Source organism: Leiobunum rupestre, chromosome 4, assembly GCF_980474605.1.
Source record: "Leiobunum rupestre chromosome 4, qqLeiRupe1.1.hap1, whole genome shotgun sequence".
NCBI classification, from domain to species: Eukaryota; Metazoa; Arthropoda; class Arachnida; order Opiliones; family Sclerosomatidae; genus Leiobunum; species Leiobunum rupestre.
Genome location: NC_143387.1, coordinates 41,818,203 through 41,833,565, shown reverse-complemented (window position 1 = coordinate 41,833,565; position 15,363 = coordinate 41,818,203). Strand labels below are relative to the sequence as shown.

The 15,363-nt window shown below is 37.1% G+C and overlaps 1 protein-coding gene across 1 annotated transcript in view; it reads left to right on the top strand.

Annotated features, from left to right (window-relative positions):
* The window catches only part of LOC149947843 (alpha-crystallin A chain), a 30,926-nt gene that overhangs the window by 2,707 nt on the left and 12,856 nt on the right, over window positions 1-15,363 (top strand). The window lies entirely within an intron of this gene.

Genomic DNA, 15,363 nt, shown 5'->3' with positions numbered 1-15,363 from the left:
AATTATATGTCATCCTCGGGAATGCTTCCCCGTCTGGCTCCGAGACATAACGAGACGCCCGCCACCGGGGACGATCCTTTTCAATTTACTTAATGAAAACTTTCATAAGTTTCAATACTGTCAGACCTAGCGCCGTCGGAAATGGGGGGCTGAAATCCCCTAAACAAGATGACGCGAGATACGAGATCGTCGTTATGGTGCCCCACCCCCAAAAACAACTTAAAATCATATTCGAGAAACGATGCAAGAGCTAGCAAGCGCTACGACCAGTTTTTTAACGTAATTCGTCTGATAGCAAGCGCTACGACCAGTTTTTTAACGTAATTCGTCTGATAGCAAGTGCTACGACCAGTTTTTTAACGTAATTCGTCTGATAGCAAGCGCAACCACCAGTTTTTTAACGTAATTCGTCTGATAGCACGCGCTACGACCAGTTTTTTAACGTAATTCGTCTGATAGCACGCGCTACGACCAGTTTTTTAACGTAATTCGTCTGATAGCACGCGCTACGACCAGTTTTTTAACGTAATTCGTCTGATAGCACGCGCTACGACCAGTTTTTTAACGTAATTCGTCTGATAGCAAGCGCAACCACCAGTTTTTTAACGTAATTCGTCTGATAGCAAGTGCTACGACCAGTTTTTTAACGTAATTCGTCTGATAGCACGCGCTACGACCAGTTTTTTAACGTAATTCGTCTAATAGCACGCGCTACGACCAGTTTTTTTTAATAAACCCGGGGCCGCGTATTCAGTTTTCTGGGCCCTAGGTAATGTCTTCTAACCATGCCCAAATGTAGCATTTTATTTTTCCTAAAATAAGTGTACGGAAACCTAAATTTACAATCCGGACCCTTTGAAAGTTCGGGCCCTATTCAGTTGTCTATATTGCGTAGTCAGTACCGCGGCCACGTTTAATTGATTGATCCAAAGTGCATACAACCCTTAAAGCCTAGCGATGGACTAATAAATCTGAAGAGGGACTCGCTTCTTCGTTTGAAAGAATATTGCTTTTATACAGAAAAAGGGTAGAAACAGTACAAACTCTAATTAATTTCCAATTCTTAAAATAGTAGAATGGGCTTAACTTACAGCCGTCATTTCTTAAACCGCGCCCACGATGTTAATAAATATTTCGGGCGAATTCCTCTAAGGATTTCTAAGTCCGTGGCGAATTATTTTTAAACTAAGTATCAACCCAATTCATTTTTTTATGGAGAGTTATTTTGGTTAGAAATAAAAAAAAACTACGTTGTTTAAAGAGTTCAAAATTCAACCAATTTGAGAGTTTGATAGCTTCGGAATATATAATTCTAGAAGTTTTAAAATAAACCCCTAAGGTTATAAACCCCCGCCGGGTTTTTTTTAAAGAATGTTTTAATAATAGTGTTTTCTTTTGAGTGAGAGCGGGGAAACTTTGACTTCTCCTATATTACGCACAGACAAACATACTTTGGGCCGTAAGTCACCCGGCAAGCGATCGCGTTATTTAGCTTACGTTATTTTTAACATTGAGGCTCTTCGAAGATGATTTTAACGCCAGCTAAAACCGAGCCCTTAAACGACGTGTTTTTTTACCGGGAGTAGATAGAATCTAGAGATGATCAACTTTATGAATATAACATATAGCCATCTATAATTAGTCAGTTTTCTCACGATTTCTCTATTAAAAGTTAATGTCCATAATCAAAGACCGTCATCAATGGTTTTCTTGGTGGATCTACATATTAATTTTGATATAATGGGTTTGGATCCTATAAAATATAAAGTTCAAATATAATTGATTTTTAAAATTAATGTTTTTGGAATTTTTTCCTGGCCAAAAATATAATTTAGTAGTTCAGAGTTTCGCGCTGTTTGAAGAGGGATAATTTCATGTGGAAAATAATGGTCTATAACTAAAATAAATACAAGCTGGACTCTCAAATTCGGAAGCTAGCGACCACAGCTACAAAATAATATTTCTTTATAACAGAGTCATCTAGGGTCAGATTTTGCCAACCCGTTTTTTTAGACTTTTACAGGAGAGTACCCGAGAGGTGTTTTTACCGATTTCGTTCAAAGTCGGCTGTAATGTGATATGAGGTATGAAATTTCCCAAAAGGAGACGTTGCACTACCCATTCGATTTGCCATGGCAACCGAAAATGTTTTTGACCACTTAAAACCAAAATAAGATTTTTTCCTTATTTCACCCAAACGTTTTTACAATTTTACCCCAAATATGTTCCAATTTACCCAAAGTTGAAGAAATTTACCTAAATGTGGTCCAAATTACCCATTTTTTAAATTGATATTTTTTGTTTTAAGTGGTCAAAAACATTTTCGGTTGCCATGGCAAATCGAAAGGGTAGTGCAACTTCTCCTTTTGGGAAATTTCATATCTCATATAGGTCTACATCACGCCCGACTTTGAACAAAATCGGCCATTAACACCTCGGGTACTTTCCAAGTAAGTGTAGTCTTTTATTATATTTGAAATTAATTTTTGTACATTACACGCAATATTCCCTAATTATTAACTATTGTCACTAAAACGGTATCTTGCCGAAAGAAAAGGTAGTTGTTTTCAGGTACCGAAAGCGCGATTCAGATAAGAATGCGTCGTTACATCGGAACATTCTAGGGCTGTGCGAGTACTCGAACCTCATCGAGTACTCTGCCTTTTTTGAGGTCGAGTACTTGAACTCGACCTCGATTAAGTAATTGGAGAATACTCGTCGATTACCGAGTACCAAAAAAATGCTTATTCGGGTACCCGATTCCTCGAATAAGCTGCTCTCTAAACTCGTCGAGTATTAGTTTTTTCTATCCTTGTTGCTTCAAAGTTCAAAGAGGAGTTTTTACAACTTTTTGGGAGGCAATAAACGATACCTACAAAGTTGTAGAAACTGTGGTTCATTTAAATTAAAGGAATATTTTTCAGCATTGAAAGTTACTTTATACACCTTTTAAATTTAAATTCATAATTACTTGAATAAAACCAGCCCCTAATCAAATACTCGATAACCCGACTCGTTAAAAATATTACTTGATGTTTTTTTTAGTTACTCGACTCGAATGAGGGAAATTTTCCCCTTAATCAAGTACTCGATTACTCGACTCGACTTCAATATTACTCGACTCGAATACTAGATGAAAAAGAATTTGGTACTCGATACCGACTCGATTTCCTGAAACCACTACTCGCACAGCCCTAGAACATTCCCAAGTTTGCGTTTGACGTGGCAAACAGCCGAAATAATCCCCGAGAAACGAGAGAATATTATCGTATTTAGATTGGACAATTTGCAGAGAATGGGCCCCCCTCCGGTTTATTGTACCCCGCAGCGTGGAATGAAATGGCGTTATTTCGGGACACGTTCGAGGGGGGTCATTTGTAGGAACGTCTCTTTTCTTTCGGCTCGACAGCGAAGAGACGCGACAACTAGCGATCGTTAGCGCCGCCGTTTCGTATCGATCCGTCGAGTACGTGATCACGATGATGTCCCTATCAAAAGGTATAAAAATACTCTTCTCATCTATAATTTAAGACGCGGGACGGAAATTGCTTCTACTACCGGTACCGCCGGTAGATGTCTCTCGCGCAGGGCTGCCAGAAAATCGATGGAGTGTGACGCCCAATTTCTCGTCAATCTAAAAAACCGCGAATTTTAAACTAGCCCAAAATTTCGTCCAAGCAAATTTTGGAAAGTAGCCCAATTTTTCAACCGAAATCGGTAAATATTTCTGAAACAGCCCAAAAATACAACTTTTGGCAATGTTTGAGGAATATTTTTTCAAGTAATAAGGACGTTTTTTTGAAAAAAACACTTTATGAACGTGACAAAACCTTAATTACAGAGTAAAATTCACACTTCGCATTCACACCAGAGACCCTTTTAGGCAACTATAATAAGCTTCGAGCTTAGGAAATATAGCGCCATCTGTCTTAAAGGGGGATGGCCAAGCTTTTCCAAATATCGCCTTATTTGCATATCACAAGATCAACAAGACGTTCAATATACTTACACATACCTTATTTTGTCTTGAAAAAATTGTTTTCGGCCCGAAAGGTTGAAACGCAAAATAACGCCAAATATTTGGGTTTTAATTTTCTACGCCATCTTAAGGTGTATCGCCAGCGCCAGTACGACCTTAGTGAGCGATTTGCGAACTAGCGTACCTTTAGAAATCGCGCAATTTAGGCTTAGGTCTTGTATAACTGGAACGCGCCGCGCGTGAAAAAAAAAACAAAATCTTTCGCGTCTTATATTGTTTTTCAATTTTAACAGGGCCCCCAGAAGTCATATAATTCCTATAAAATCCTATATTTTCAAAAATGTCCTATAACATCCTATATTTTAGCAAAATCCCCTAAATGTCCTATAAAATCCTATAATTTTGATATTTTGCCCATTTCAAATCCAACCACTCAGTTAAATTGCTGGATTTAGCTATAGGATAAATTCCTATACCAAGTCATTCTAGTCGATACTTTTGTTATCGTTAACATGGTTAGCTACTAGTATATTTTTGTGATAAAATGGTTAAATTAAGAGAAAATCCAAGATTTATTTCTCTAAATATAGATTTGGTTTTTAAATGCATAAAGTTAGTAAATTAAATAGCATATATATTCCTATAAAATCCTATAATTTTGTAAAAATAGTCCTATAAAGTCCTATATTTTTAGAAATATAATTTTATTTTTACTATAAAAAAATTTAAGATTTGAGTGGGGGCCCTGTTTTAATCAAGCAAGGAGTGTCTCACCGATTTCTCACCTGCTGTCGCAGCGGACGCGCGCTTTTCAATTTCCCGAAATTTCTTTATTTTAAACAAAATTAACCGCTTAATTCTCCATAAATTTTAGTTTTTAACGGGCTATAGGGCTATCTAACTGGTTAAAGCTTTAATATCCGCCAACTAAATATGTAAAGACGTGCCACTACATATTACATTTACAATCTCCGCTAGATTGGGGCTTAAATAAAGTAAGCGAACAATGAAAAATTCGGATTTCATCAAGATTACCCTATACTGTAAGAACCAAATCAAAATTTATTTTTTTACTAAAAATAGTAATTCCACAGTAGGGCTCGGCGTTCGGATAAGAAATTTTCTGTTCACTTCTTTTATATCCATATCCGAAAATTATCCGAATAAAAACTTATTTTACTTATTAAATCGTATAATATCCATAAATAAACAGTTAATCGAATTTTATATGATTAATTGAAATTTTGTTGGTTAATTTATCCGTTTCCCCGAGCTCTATTCCACAAAGAGGAAACAATATAAGCCCAAAAAAACGCCCAACGACAAATTTCTCGTGAGTGAGCTTTTAATGAAGCCCAATTGGGCTGGAAAACCGCCCAACTGGCAGCTCTGCTTTCGCGGCGATCAATGAAACGGAAAAAAAGCGAAGTTCGGCACGCCCATTTCGAACGGTACCTTGCTTTCCCGCTACCTTCGAAAACTCTGGAAATAGCGATTCAATTTTATACGAGTAATTTGGCACTTTTCGCTCATCAAATGTCGAAACTGGTCACTTTTTCAAAGTTTCGATTTGGGCGTCCTTAAAAGGGGGAATTAATTTGAAAACTGGTTTGTTCAACGTACTCTTTACTCCGTTGAATTTCTCTATCCATATAAAGAGATAAAGGGAAGTTGAGCTCAAAATGAAGATAAATTCGCAACAGATTTATATTCATAACTTCGAAATATGGCCTTGCTATTTTTCAAAATTACGGATATATTTATTGTACAGGGTGAAAGTTTTCGAACGGACCATTTTTTCCCTACTGTTTGTGACGAGTTACTACCAAAGTAACACGAGGCGACCATTTAAAGGGAGTAGAACCCTCCTTGTTTGGTAGGGTGCGCCTTAGCTTCTCTCTTTTCTCGCTCATGGCGCTAGTCTAGAACGAGAGTAGAAACATCCAATTCTTCTATTAGAGGAAGCGTTTTCTTTATTGTTTCATATTTAGTGTTTATTTTTTAAATGCACCCTTAAGTAACATATAAACAACAATATCCGAACTATAAATTAAATATTTTCATTATAGTTTGGATATATATTCCAATATAATTTCTTAATAATGAGGTATGTGGTTTTAGATTCACGAAAGGCGTTCTAGTAGATATGAGAATTTAAAGCACTACCAAAGCGGGTATACTTTTATTAGTGTGGAAATTCCTCAAAAACCACTGTATTTCATACTACGTATAACACGTGGTTAGAAAAATGAGGGGAGGGAATTATATATGGCCCCAAATTCCTGAAAAGTTTATTTTAAAAAATGCTTTTAATTCGAGCCAAAAAGGATCTTGGTGAAATGAGAATGTTTTGGTGAAAATGGTATAGTTACCTAATTTGAACCCGTGTTCTAGTATAAAAGTGCCTCAAAATGCGACTAAGGCAGGAAAACATTAAGATTAAGGCAATTACAAATGACCCTATCAAAGAAGATTCGTCTAGACCACTAAAAAAGGGTTGACAATTTTGGATTGAAAAAATTAATTTGATTTAAACCGTATTTATTTATTTTTACAATTTGATTGATTTTTAAGAATTTATTGGCTTAACGATTTGATTGGCTTTTAAGAATTTTTTTGGCTTTTGATAATTTATTGGCTTTTAAGAATTTATTGGCTTTTAAAAAAGAATTTATTGACTTTTAAGAATATATATTGAATTAATATCGTCTGGCTGTTTGAGCGGTATCATAAACTAAAATATAAATTATTCTTAAAGTAAGTTTAAATAGTACTTTTGATTTGGAATATTTGCAGTTAAATTACTTTTCATAAATTTGTTAAAAAATAACTTAAATAAATCCGCCAAATCCCGCCTAAAATGAAGCAAATTTTCTGTTAATTGAAATTGAAAATATTTTTCGAATATTAAGAATTTTAGTCAATTCAAACGTTTTTGTCCGGCTTCAGAAGCGGTCTAAAAGCAAATCCCTGTACATCCAGCGTTGGCCGACTGCGAAAAAGCTCCGTTGTTGGCGGCGAATAGTTGAGCAGCAGCGGGAACCCATTCCGTGTCGTGACGCGTGACCGGGCCGAGCGTCACGGCTTTCCAAATTCGCAGTTTACAATCCCTCATTATGCAACTATTTTTCCCCTTTCGTTTCTCCCAGATTTTAAAAAAACCATCGCAATGAAAGCAGGTGCATCGTTATTTCCAAGGGAAATCACAATCATGTTACACGGTGTACTAGGCCCTGACTAGAAAAGCCCGTATTCCAATATATATTTTATTTTCTTTTTGTCCCAAAAAAATCTCGATTATCTTTCAAAATTCAAACAATGATATATTTACAGGGTTCGTACAGAACCTGGAAAATCTGGATAAGTCAGGAATCTGTAAAATGGACGAAAATGTCAGGGATAAGTCAGGGATTTAAATAATTTTGTAGCAGTGGCGTCGATCCCATGGGGGCGGCGGGGCCGAAGCTCCATTGGGAAAAATCAATGGGGGCACCGCCGATGTTAAAGGCCATTTACCTTTAAGCATCCGTAGCAAGAAAGTGTTGCCAGCAGCCTCATTCCAAGTTTATTAGTGAGCTTCGGCCCCCATTGGGAAAAAAAGGGATCGGCGCCACTGTTTTGTAGAATGTCAGGGATAAGTCAGGGATTTTAGTTAGTCAACCAAACCACACATTAACAAAGAATTTTTGACCTAAACTAATAAAAACAAATGTCCAAAAATATAACCAAAAAGGTCAGGAATATTGGCAAAAATCGGTCAGGGATAACCTGGAAGAAATTTTCGTACGAACCCTGATTTATTAACAGGGATGCCAGATTATCAACCGAAAAAAGGGCTGTGCGATTAGTGGTTTTAGGTAATTGAGTCGGTTATCGAGTATCAATATTTTTTCATCGAGTATTCGAGTCGAGTAATGTTGAAGTCCAGTCGAGTAATCGAGTACTTGATTAAGGGGAAACTTTCTCTTATTCGAGTCGAGTAACTGAAAAAAAACTCGAGTAATATTTTTAACGAGTCGGGTTATCGAGTACTTGATTAGGGGCTGGTTTTATTCAAGTAATTATGAATTTAAATTTAAAAGGTGTATAAAGTAACTTTCAATGCTGAAATATACCTTTAATTTAAAGGAAAAGTCCAGGTTGGGTAAAACTTGGATCTATTTGAAAGATCATGTTTAAATATACTCAAAAATATCAGTCGTAAAATCTTTTTTTAATGACGAGAAATTAATTTTTAAACGAGCGAAAGTTACCCGCCAAGCGAGCTGCCATTTTCTTTCGCGGTGACGTTTTAGGACTTTAATCACGCGCTGTTCACGCTATAACAGCCCACTGTTCCCTGCGCGCGCTTGCTCCGCGTGCGGTCTGTCTGACGGAAGACGAAAGAAAATGGCAGCTCGCTTGGCGGGTAGATTTCAGTCGTTTAAAAATTAATTTCTCGTCTTTAAAAAAAGATACAATTTTACGACTGATATTTTCGAGTATATTAAAACATGATCTTTCAAATAGACCCAAGTTTTACCGAACCTGGACTTTTCCTTTAAATGAACCACAGTTTCCACAACTTTGTAGGTACCGTTTATTGCCGCCCAAAAGTTGTAAAAACCCCTTTTTGAGCTTTGAAGCAACGAGGATAGAAAAAACAAATACTCGACGAAGTTTAGAGAGCAGCTTATTCGAGTAATCGAGTACCCAAATATGCATTTTTTAGGTAAAATATAAATTAAATTGACGAAGACGAGCGGATTATTTTATTCATTTTAAATTATAATGGTTTTTGGCTCTTTGCGGTATTCTCAGTACAAAAAGCTCAAAAAAACCACTTTTATTTCCGGGCAATTTTCTTGAAAAGAAGCCCAATTGGCTGCTTTCCAGCCCAATGTGGCATCCCTGGTATGTAGGGAGAATTACTACATTGAGGCGATTTTCCGTGTTTCGCCCAATTTCTACGTCACGCTCCTCCCCTTTAAGAGTCAATCAAATCAGACCGGAATCTCATTGGTTCGCTAAAAATTGCGTCTATTAAAACAGACGCGGGTAACGTGCGTGACTCGGGGGTTGTGGAACTAGACCGTGGTAGCCGCGGAATCTCATGTTTTATTGATAACAAACCATAATAACCGGTTTCTATGGGTTAAACCAGGTTTTTTAAAGCACTGGTTTATATTACTTTTAAACAATTTTTTCGTTTTCTTTATTTCTTCTTAATTGTACATTCTGTTCTTTATGAACTGAAATTTAATTTGAGTTTAAAAAATTGAAGTACCAAAATTATATACCCAGGTATAAAAATTACCTTCTGGGACTACACTTAACATTTTTTTTAAAGACTTTAAACAAAAACACAAGTTTAGACGCTTGCTCTGTGCCTATAGTCGATTATTAATAGCCAATAATCAAATAGATTTATTTTCAGTTTTGAACATTACAAAGGTCTCGCTAGAAACGAAGTTTTAGTTTCGATAATGTACAAAAATTTTGGCTAAGAAGACGTTTTTGTTTTTGTTTCGTAGTGTTTTGGTCAGAAAATGTACAAATAATTGGGAATAATTTAGAGTTAATAGTAGCAAGAATGTATTTATTTATACTCAGGGAGAATGAATATGTCGAGATTATTTTTAGCGTTTCTCCAATTCCACCTGTTGGGCCCCCCGGTATGCTCCTCCGCTTTAATAAAATCAAATAATACTGCAATCTCATTGGTTCTTAAAAATTACGTTTTTCGACGCGGTTAACGCTGCTGCGAGGACGCAAAAAATAAGACCGCCTCCTTTTTTCCTCCCCCCCCCCTTGGCGTGACGGGGTTAGGGCCTCAACGTGTCCGTCGATAGTCTCGACATATTCATTCTCCCTGAGTATAAATAAATACATTCTTGATAGTAGCAAAGCTAAAAAAGAAAACCGAAAGGAGGAGCCGGGTTCGATCCCAGCTTGTGGCATTGGGTGAAAACTTGGAACCACTCCTTCTGCGTTGAGTTTGCCAGTTCTCTCCCTACTGGTTTCTCCTTTGCATAAAAACTTATAGAGGTTAATAGTAAGTGTAGGGAGCTGTTGGCTCGCGTGGCATGAAGGGCTTGCCACCACCCTCCTACGCCTTGTAACCCGGCTACCTGTTTAAAGGCATCAATTAAGCTGTCTTAGGCCTAAGACGGTGCCTTGGGTATTAGCCTACCTGATTTGATTTATTTATAACCAGTTAGACCAGTGTCGTTTAAACCAGGCAACCCTACCGCCGACCGTCATTATCCCTAATAAGTTAAAATAAATGCAATATTGGTTGAAACTTGAATGCGCGGCCTAATTTACATTTACTTAAAAAAGTCCAGTTGCAGAACTGTGGCGACGATTTACTAGAATGAATACGCTCCAAGAAAAACGTTTCATTAATAAATAATAGCACGTCTGTTTTGTTTCAATTGGCCGACCCATTTGCTGGCGGAGTTTTTATAAACAAAAGTCTTCTTTGTTTGAATAACATCCAGAATCTTGGGTTAGTTTATGTACGGAAACACTTATAACATTGATGGTGTGTGGCAATACGCGTCAACGCCATCTTTCGTCATTATCGTACCGCAAATGCGGAATAGTCGCGATAATGCAAATAATTATCCAAACCCACGTTAAGTAATTATTTCAATAATTATATATATATTTTTTATTAAGAATTCTTTAATTCTTTTAAATTTAATAAAGTTCTTTGCAAGAATTCTTGATAACTTTACGAAATAGTTCGTTTTCACATTGCGCGGCTTTTCGTGATGTCACCGGCTGTAAGAGCAAGTTTTTCGTTGCTCATAAATTTACTTAATTGATAATTAATTAACGTATTTAGATGGGTAAACAAAATGAGATACGTGGGTCTATGTAGCGTTCAGAATTCCCCCTTTTTTGTCAATAACGAAAATAGGGTATTATAAGAAAAATTAATTTCTCAGTTCAGTTCAGTTTTATTTCCACCCCGGGGAGGTCCCTTTTGGTTCAGGGAGGCTCACCATCGCTTCGCGTTAGGGGCAGGCTTGGAAATAAGGTTTATTTCTAAACTGGTCTATTTGGCCAGTGACTCCCAACTCTTGAATTATTTAAGTGGTCACGTAGACCAGTTGGTTAATAATACGGTAGATAATTTTGAATTAATAAACTGGACACTGGACCAGTGAACCTCTAGCTTTTGAATAAAAAAACTGGTCCGAGCACTTAATAAACTGGTCTTTGACCCAGTGACCACCGCTTATTTCCACTCAATTATGTTACTTACGTCGTTATTATATTTAACATATTTTATAATAATATATAATATATGTTGCATGTTTACTCGCTGATTGCGAGTACAAACCTAATTCATATAGAATATAATTGTACCTCACGCGAGAAATGAAAATGGTTTTGCAGCCAGCCCTCGAGGGCCACAGTATTAGTTTCTGAACGCACGGATGATAGAACTCTAGAGTGGATAGATGGCAAAACCAATAATTAAGCCAAAAATCGTGCGAAAGGTTTTTTATCTCTTCTAACGAATGTTTAGGTAAAGCGAAGATAATTACTAATTAGGGGAATCTTTCCCGGTCATCCAGAACTCTGGCGTGGTAGTTATTGTTAGAGATTTCCTCGACTTATAACAAAAAGCGTGGGCGTATTTCTCAATAACAATTATATTCTCGTAGCATTATAATTGTTTTGTTAAAGCCAACAGAATGGAAAGTCATTTCTCATTTTTCTCCGAATAATAGGTTAGCGGAACCTCTATTATTTCCTGGTATTAGGCTAGCGACCACTCTCCTAATAGAATACGCCTATTCTCTCGTGGAATTTCCGGTTGATTTACTCGAAGCGAGCTATTGTGTTTAGGAATTTGATGTCATAGTCGTTTTCGAACGGATGCTGTGGGAAACCCAAGACACGTGGGTGACTTTACATTTCACGATGAAAGTGGCAAAAAACAACCACGGACTACCGTACATACAGTGGCGTAGTTAGGGGGTGGATCGCATCGGGGGCCACCCGTTTGGGGCCGTTTTGTGGGGGTAGAGGTCGGGGATGGTTAACTTATATTCAATAGATAAAGCTCTCAAAATTATTTGTAAAACGTTTTGATCAAGTAATTTATATTTCTGCATTATCCGATTAATTTTTTGATAAATTTGTAAAATTAATCGGAAAATCGACGTTTTTTTCGATAAAAAGCTAAAATTTTCCGAATAATACATGTTTTTTAATCATTTTCCGAAATATTAACCGGTAAATTTCTTTGTTTACATTTTCCCCCCTCAAAAATCAATTTAATAATGGATAATGATTAACCGTCCCCGACCTCTATGTGGGGGTGACACCCGACCGTGAAAAATAAAAACCCCCAACTAGAGAAATTCGAAAAATGTTTTTACACGTTTTGACTAGTAAGTAGCACACCATGATATCCGCAACGGGTACTACCCATGCCATCTACGCCACTGCGTACATATAGACTTCGAGCTTAGGAAATAAAGCGCCATCTGCCTTGATATACGTCAACTAAATATATGAAGAAGTAGCGGATGACTTTTGAATTTCGATTATTAGGACACCCTCGTATGATTAAATCATGATTAGCTTAAATTAAAATTAAATCTGTAGCTTTGACTGTACAAATATAAAAAATGATTAAATCATGATTATTAGCAGACTTGTAAATAGCGGCAGTCCATGCGTCAAAAACCCCTAAGAAAAATCAAGGGACTCCTAAAAAAATATCTTTAGAAAGGGGTTAAGGAGTCCACGGGACTCCTTCCAATTATATCGTAAATTGTGTAAATAAGGCGAAAATTCTGAGAACACAAAAAATACGAATTGTATACTGGACGTTCACACGGCCACAGAGTTCTGGACTCGTTGAAAAAACAGATCGGCGAAGGGGTCCGGGTCCAGCGGACCGGTGCCTACGTTATTTTAAGAGAGCGGACTCTCTTAAAAATATCCACTTTTTACAAGTCTGATTATTAGGACACCCTGTAATCGAAGCCTTATTTCTGCGTTCTTGAAATCTGTCTCGATCCCAATGGTTGATTTTATAAAATAAAGAGTGGTCTTGCCCAACTTGTTAAATTGTTTTACCGTTTTTTACATCACAAGACCCAGCTTTATTAGTATTTTCTTAGCACGAGCGATTTTCACGTAGAGGTCGGTAACGGTTAATCATTATCCATGATTAAATTGATTTTTTTTGGAAAAAAATTTAAACAAATAAATTTACCGGTTAATATTTCGGAAATTGATTAAAAAATATCTATTATTCGTAAAAATTGAGCTTTTTATTCGAAAAAAACGTCGTTCTTCCGATTAATTTTACAAATTTATCAAAACATTAATCGGATAACACAGAAATATAAATTACTTGATCAAAACGTTTTACGAATAATTTTGAGAGCTTTATCTATTGAATAAAAGTTAACCATCCCCGACCTCTATTTTCACGCGTGCTAGGAAAAGATATATTCTTCTGGCGACTGTATCGCGCGCTCATCGACTTGTAAAAGCCAGAGACTGTGACGTAAGAGCAACATTGAAACAAGAAGGCCACGTTACTTTAGCAAAGAACTATTAAACTTGGTTTAAATCCCGTAATAACAATATTAAGTATGTCAAATTGGAAAAAATAACATCGAGCTGATTTTCATAGCTATTGCGCCATCTAGGTTTAGTTCTCAGTACTAAATATGGGTATTGCGAAATATACTACTGCCAAGGACGATAACACGATACTCAGTTCTAGTGCAAAATCAAGTAGGAGCTCGGAGAGAAGGTCACTGTAAAAAAAAGGTTTGAACACGAAATTAGCCTTAAAACAATAGGAAGAGTCATACTTACGGTTAATACGTTTCTTATGTTTTACGTATAATAGTTTATGGCAGCACGGCCATTTTTGGTAACTCTAAATTTGGTCTTCCCTGTAGAATTCAATTGGTACTTTTGCACCACTCGAGGCCCTCCTGGGCGAAGTATGATTTGGGTGTGGTTGAAATAGCAACGAGTGGGTATTTCGTTAAAACGTTTTTAGCCTCTTCTCGACCTCTCTGAAACTTTAATGTAGAAGAAATTCAGGTTACACCACTGATTCACGATTAACTTACTCAAAGGCTTAATCTATGGTAAGCCATTCAGGACAAAATTAAATGAAAATATAGAGCTACCTTCTTAGAAATATAAGTCTAAGTTTTAAAATATAAACCTACCTCTCCAGATATACAGGGTGTTTCAAATGGTTATGCAAAAATTTGAAGGAGTTGTAGGGGGTGAGTTGAGAAGTATGCCTGTTTTTTCCCCATTTTCCAAAGTGTGGCCTACTAGCCCCTGGAAGTAGGCTGAAACTAGCGCAAAACTAAGCAGCAGGGACTTTAAATACTGTTTAAGTTTACTTTTTTACGCGGGTTACCTCGATTTGTTTACAAAGTCCTTTTTTACCTATCACACGAACCCAAACCTTTATGTTCGCGTTTCCCTGCTGCTTGGTTTTGCAGCCACACTTTGAAGCTCTCTGGCGCTCTTTTAACTCATCATAGGAAAATGGGGAAAAACAGGCATACTTCTCAACTCACCCCCTACAACTCCTTCAAATTTTTGCATAACCTTTCGAAATAAACTGTTTATCTTCAAAGGTAGGTGTATATTTTAAAAGGTAGGCTTATATTTCTAAGAAGGTAGCTCTATATTTTTGTTTAATTTTGTCCCGAATGGCTTGCCATACTTAAACTGAGCCGGGAGAGACAAACCAAGCTAGTATTTCATTTTTCCTCTAACAGATGGCGACATCGACGTGTATTAGCGTTACTTTCAATGGCGGAGTCTATAGTTTTGAAGGAACTTTTATTAAAGACATTAAGTGCATTTACTCGCGATAAAAGTGACCATTTTGAAAATTGGCATTCTAAAGACATTGGACAAAGGAAAGAGGGGTCAACCAGGTGGATGGGTGGGGGGGGGGGACCATTACGCTGATGGAGAAATGTACAAAAGAATAAAGGTAATAATAAAAATCCTTTTCTCACGGCCATTTCGAAAGAGGAGAAAAGTGGGTCTGACAAATGTGATAGGCCAGCAAGGGCTGCCATCAACGTCTAGACAGGTTAATGATATATCGGTTCGGTTCAGTTCAGCTCCGGTTCCCGCTCGCGACGCGGAGTGGGACTTTCCCCTCCGTCTCCTTATTTGGTTACAGAGGCCTACGTACCGAGAAAAGACGACTGTTTTTCTTCCGCGCGAAGAGATTTTTTCCTCGAAAGTGGGCTAGATTTATCTTCGCAGGCCCCTCCCCTTACGCGTCTCCCGAAATTGTTGACCTCATCCATCTTTCTACCGAATGGGAAAGTTCCCGTGATAATATTAAGACATCTCTGTAGCAGAAAAATATGAGT